Genomic DNA, 6,292 nt, shown 5'->3' with positions numbered 1-6,292 from the left:
CTATCGTAAGCATCTATACGAATCTCTTCCAACTCATTGAGCTGGAGCTTCCTATGGGCTCCTGCCTTGTCAAGTGAAAAAATTAGCTGCTTAACAACCCAATAAGTTCTATGTTCTAACTCAACAGGTAAATGACATGCCTTTCCATACACAAGCCGATAAGGCGACATTCCAATGGGGGTCTTAAACGCAGTACGGTAAGCCCATAAGGCATCAGTAAGCCTAGACGACCAGTCTTTCCAATTAGGATTAACTGTTTTCTCTAATATACGCTTTATCTCCCTATTGGAAACCTCTACCTGACCACTAGTTTGTGGATGATATGGGGTAGCTACCTTATGTGTAATACCATATTTCTTCATCAAAATCCTAAAAGGTCCATTACAAAAGTGCGACCCTCCATCACTAATTATAGCTCGCGGTGTACCAAAACGTGTAAGTATATTATTTTTCAAGAACTCAGTCACAACCCTATGGTCATTGGTTTTACACGCAACCGCCTCAATCCACTTAGAGACATAGTCTACAGTGACAAGGATGTAAAGGTTACCAAAATAATTAGGAAACGGACCCATAAAGTCAATACCCCACACATCAAAGACCTCAACAACTAAAATAGGGTTCAAGGGCATCATGTTCCTACGGGAAATGGTTCCTAATTTCTGGCAACACTCACAAGTAACACAGTGACTATGGGAGTCTTTAAACAACGAAGGCCAATAAAATCGACACTGCAATATCTTAGCAGCAGTCTTCTTAGCACTAAAGTGACCCCCACAAGCATGATCATGACAAAAGGAAATAATACTGGACTGGTCACTCTCAGGTATAAATCTCCTAATAATATAGTCTGGACAATGCTTAAACAAATAAGGATCATCCCAAAAGAAGTGCTTCACCTCGGCTAAAAACCTAGAACGATCTTGTTTACCCCAATGTTGGGGCATTCGACCGGTAACAAGATAATTCACTATATTGGCATACCAAGGTGCTTGGGTAACAAAGAACAGTTGTTCATCAGGAAAAATATCCCTAATAGGAGGAGAATCATTAAGGGTATCCACAACAAGCCTAGACAAGTGGTCTGCTACTACATTTTCTGCACCTTTTTTATCTCTAATATCTAAGGAAAATTCCTGCAACAATATGATCCATCTAATCAATCTAGGTTTAGTATCCTTCTTGGAAAGAAGATACTTCAAAGCAGCATGATCAGTAAAGATTATGACCTTAGAACCTAAGAGGTGGGATCTAAACTTGTCTAAGGCAAACACAATAACTAATAGTTCCTTCTCCGTAGTGGTATAGTTCAACTGGGCATCATTCAGAGTTTTGATAGCATAGTAAATCACATGAAGTAACTTATTTTCTCGCTGACCTAGCACAACACCAATAGCATAATCTGAAGCATCATACATGATCTCAAAGGGTAGGTTTCAGTTGGGTGCCTGGACTATAGGGGCGGTAGTGAGTAAATTCTTAAGCTTTTCAAAAGCCTCTAAACAAGCATCATCAAAGACAAACTTAACGTCTTTTGCAAGCAAATTTCAAAGAGGTCTAGAAATTAAACTAAAATATTTAATGAATCGACGATAAAAACCTGCATGCCCTAAGAATGACCTAATATCTATTACGTTTTTTGGGACCTGTAAAGTTTTAATAAGGTCAACTTTGGATCTATCTACCTCTATACCCTTCGAAGATACCATATGCCCTAGAACAATTCCTGAACGAACCATAAAGTGACATTTCTCCCAATTAAGCACTAAATTCTTTTCCTTGCACCTAGTCAAAACTAATGACAAATGATGCAAGCACTCATCGAAAGACGAACCAAACACTGAAAAATCATCCATAAAGACCTCTAAGAACCGTTCTACCATGTCAGAAAATATGCTCATCATACAACGCTGAAAGGTCGCAGGAACATTACATAGCCCGAAAGGCATGCGTCTATACGCAAAGGTACCAAAGGGACAGGTAAAAGTGGTTTTCTCTTGGTCTTCTGGGGAAATAACAACATGATTATAACCGCAGTATCCATCTAAAAAGCAATAATGGCTACGTCCAGCTAATCTCTCTAGCATTTGGTCGATGAAGGGAAGGGGAAAGTGGTCCTTCCTAGTGACCTTGTTAAGTTTCCTATAGTCAATACAGACACGCCAACCCGTGGTCACCCGGGTTGGGATTAACTCATTGTTATCATTATGGACTACAGTAATACGAGATTTCTTGGGAACAACCTGAACGGGGATGACCCACTTATTGTCTGAAATGGGGTAGATAATGCCTGCATCTAACAACTTAAGAACCTCGGTTCGAACTACTTCTTTCATATTAGGGTTCAGTCGACGTTGCATCTCCCTAGAAGGTTTGGTGTAACTTTCTAAATAGATCTGATGCATACAATCAATAGGAATTATACCCTTAATGTCTTCTATGGTCCACCCTAAAGCTTCCTTGTTGTTTTGAAGTACGGTCACTAGCCTACTTTTCTGATCACTATCCAAGTCGGATGCTATAATTACAGGTAAAGTTTCATATGGGCCTAAAAACACATACTTCAGGGAATCTGGTAATGGTTTAAGGTCCAACTTAGGAGGCTTTTCTAATGAAGGAACTAGGGTAGACTCAGAAACGGGTAGAGGTTCGAACTTAGGTTTCCAGCCATTACTAGTGTCTATCAAAGGGGTTGAATCTAACAAAGCATTCACCTCATTAATCACATCGTCATCATCAAAATCAATCCCAAAGTGGGCTAGGCATTTCTCTAATGGATCTTCTAACAAAGTGTTTGGTAATGACTCCTCGACTAATGTCCCTATCATGTTCGCCTCTTTTATGCTCGAGTTATCTAGTTCAGAGGGTAGCTTACTAATATTAAAAATGTTCATCTCAATAGTCATATTAACAAAACACAGACTCATAATACCATTTCGACAGTTAATGATCGCATTGGATGTAGCTAAAAACGGGAGACCTAAGATCACTGGTATTTGGTTCTCTGGGTCAGGGACAGGTTGGGTATCTATGATAAAAAAATCCACTGGATAAATAAACTTGTCGACCTCAATAAGAACGTCCTCGATCATACCACGAGGAATTTTAACGGACCTATCAGCTAACTGAAGTGTCATATGGGTAGGTTTCATCTCACCAACTCCTAGCTTAAGGTACACATGGTATGGCAGTAAGTTCACACTGGTTCCTAAGTCAAGCAAAGCTTTCTCGACACGGTATTTACCTATTATGCAAGAAATAGTAGGAGACCCTGGGTCTTTATACTTAGGAGTAGTGGTATTCTGGATGATAGAACTCACATGACTAGCTAGGAAGGATTTCTTCTGGACACTAAGTTTTCGCTTTCGCGTACACATATCCTTAAGAAACTTTGCATAAGCGGGAATCCCTCTTAGTTGGAACTAGCAGCTGGGGGAACGGGGCTCTGGGAACAAAGCCGGGCTCAGCAGGACCCTCATTGGTCTCTCTGGAGACTCTATCAATCTCCTCATTTTCTGGCTCAGAAGGGTGAACTACAACATGTTCACTATCAGGCATGGCAACCTTATTGTCAACTTTCTTTCCACTCCTAAGGGTTGTTATAGAATTCACATGATTGTACGATTTCTTTCCTTTAGGGTTAGGATCAGTTTGACTAGGGAATCTTCCATCTTCTCTTTCACTAAGAAACTTAGCTATTTGGCCGACTTGAAGTTCTAAGTTAGCAAGAGACCGGGAATTATTCTTAAAATTCTGCCTGGTTTCTTCTTAAAAGCCATAGTGGTTCTTTGATAACATCTCATGGTTCTTTGCTAACATAGTAAGGGTTTCTTCTAAGGTGGAGATCTTTTTCTCATTCTGAAACTGGGGTTGACCTGAAGAGTTCTTAGCATAACCAAAACCTGGGGGAGGCTGAGAATTACTAGACTGTCCTGGATTCTGACCCTTAGACCAAGAAAAATTAGGATGGTTTCTCCAACCGGGGTTGTAAGTCTCTAAGTATAGGTCAAACTTTTGACGGTTCTCAAACCTAGCATTGTTGTAGACAGCATCGGCTTGTTCTTCAGTAACCCGACCATCCCAAAACGAGTTATTGGGTTCTACTCCACAACTAGACACTTGAGAGGTTCTAAACCTATCATCAGGTTCAATAAGAGACCTATGTTTAGGATGATTCAATTCCAAATCTTCTAACCTTCTAGACAAAGCAACAAACTTAGAATCAGACCCGAAGCTTGTATCTACCACATTGGTGCTACTTCTATTGACCAAGAGTCTTTTGGGGGGTTCAACACAAGACTCCCACTGTTGGGATTTTTAAGCGACCGCTCCTAAGAAGGTAAAAGCATCATCAACACTTTTACTAGTGAACTCACCAGCGCACATAGACTCAACCATGGCTTTGGTCGAATAGTCTAAACCATCATAAATAATCTCTACGCGTTTTATCTTATCAAATCCATGATGAGGAAATTGGATAGGAGATCATTGAGTGATAGACGCATTTATGTGTCTAGTATATATTAATTGTATACATTGTTAGTGCTCGAATTTGTACTTATCTGGTTATTTTATTTATTTGTAGGTGGTTTTGGAAAAATAAGGCTTTGCGGCGAAATTGGCTAAAAATGTGGCATTTGGACCTCCGTTGATAGTGTACCGGAAGTGCCCCAGAAGTGTACCGGAAATACCCCGGAGGAACCCCAAAGAAGTGCGGAAAACATCCCGGAAGAATTGCTAAAGGCACCACTAAGTTGGATAAGGGGCACCCCATTTCAGGGCATGTGCTAAAGGGACTCTCGAACTGGATAAGGGGAGGTCATCTTCATAGTTTCAAACTGAAAAAATGGCGGGAAAATGCATGCAAGAACTGGCAGATTTTGTGTTCGATCTTGGAGCTGTTTTAGAGCGATTCAATGGGTGTATTTGGTATGTATGGACTCTACAAGACATAAGGGGCCTGTTTAAATCGTCTAGACCCAGCCAATTGGGCTGGATAAGTCGGAAAAATCACACGAAGTCCAAACAGGGACACGTACTTTCTGTTGAAGTTTCAAAGATTTTTTGAGAGAGTTTTGGGCGAGACTCACGCTGGATAGACTCTCTATAGTATTATTCAAGTCCTGGGAGAGTCTTGGGGAAATTTTATAGCTAACAAACGCGTACAGGGAGATGACAGGAGAGATATTCTCTCAACAGCGCAGAGAAGAGAGAAAAAAGAAGAAGTCGGATTCACTCGAAATTTTTGGGGGTTTGATAGCTATATAAGTGTTGGTTCGAGTCATAAGAAGGGTTAGAAAGTTTTAGGAGAGAGTTAGGAGGAGTTTAGAGACGAGAAGAAGAAGTTACATGAGGTATTGTTGCTGCTGCTGCTCGAGGAGGAAGAAGAAGACGAAGAACAGACTCGCAGAGTCCGTCATTCTTTGACAGTCTTAAAAGCAGAACAAGTATCGTTCTTATACAGCAGTAAGGGCTTATCGTTTACAACAGTCTCAAAAACACTTACCCCTTTGTAACAGTGACGCTGTAACACTTACACAGCGTTGCTAATTCCTGTTTCATCTTATATACATCAATAAAAACACCTATTTTAGCCATGAACACATCTTGTGAGTGTGTTTTTGGGATGAGGATCTAAACCCAATCCCACGGGTGACAGAGGAAGCCATTCTCACAATAATTATGTGGTAATCTCTATTTTATTAATTTATGCAATATTTTTATATGATTAATTGCATTGGTAAAAATGATTTAAATGGTTTTATTAATCAATTGTGTTTTCCCTTGATAATGCATGCTTAGTTTTAGACTCTTGATACATTATACTTGTGATTAACATTTGATTTTTTTGGAAAATCTGCTTTTGGCAATATTTAGAATCAACCCAATTATTTAAATTGCATAGTAAAAAAATATTACATCACATAAGTATTGTTGAATGGTGGAATCTTAACCCCTATTTCTCCATAAAATTTTACGTCAGTTTGCTATTTCCCTAAATTTTATTTAAATCTAGAAATTTTGTTACCTTCACAAGTCTGAAAAGAACCTTTTTACCACTATCTCTACAACCATTTGAAAATACATCAAATTTTTGGCGCCGTTGTCGGGGACCTGTGTTTAGTTAGCATTTTTTTTAGATTTTTTTTTTAGTTATTTATTCTTCTTTACGTTTCTGTTTTTTTGTCTTTTTCTTTCAGATTCTTGAAGTTGGAGCGAAAGAAATTTTTTCCAAAGTTTTTGGTGGACATTTAAAGACTTGGAGTAAAAGGCAAAGCAAAAGGAGCAAAAG

This window comes from Papaver somniferum, chromosome 10, assembly GCF_003573695.1.
Source record: "Papaver somniferum cultivar HN1 chromosome 10, ASM357369v1, whole genome shotgun sequence".
NCBI lineage: Eukaryota > Viridiplantae > Streptophyta > Magnoliopsida > Ranunculales > Papaveraceae > Papaver > Papaver somniferum.
The sequence above is the reverse complement of the archived record's forward strand: the minus strand, read 5'-3'. Positions refer to the sequence as shown.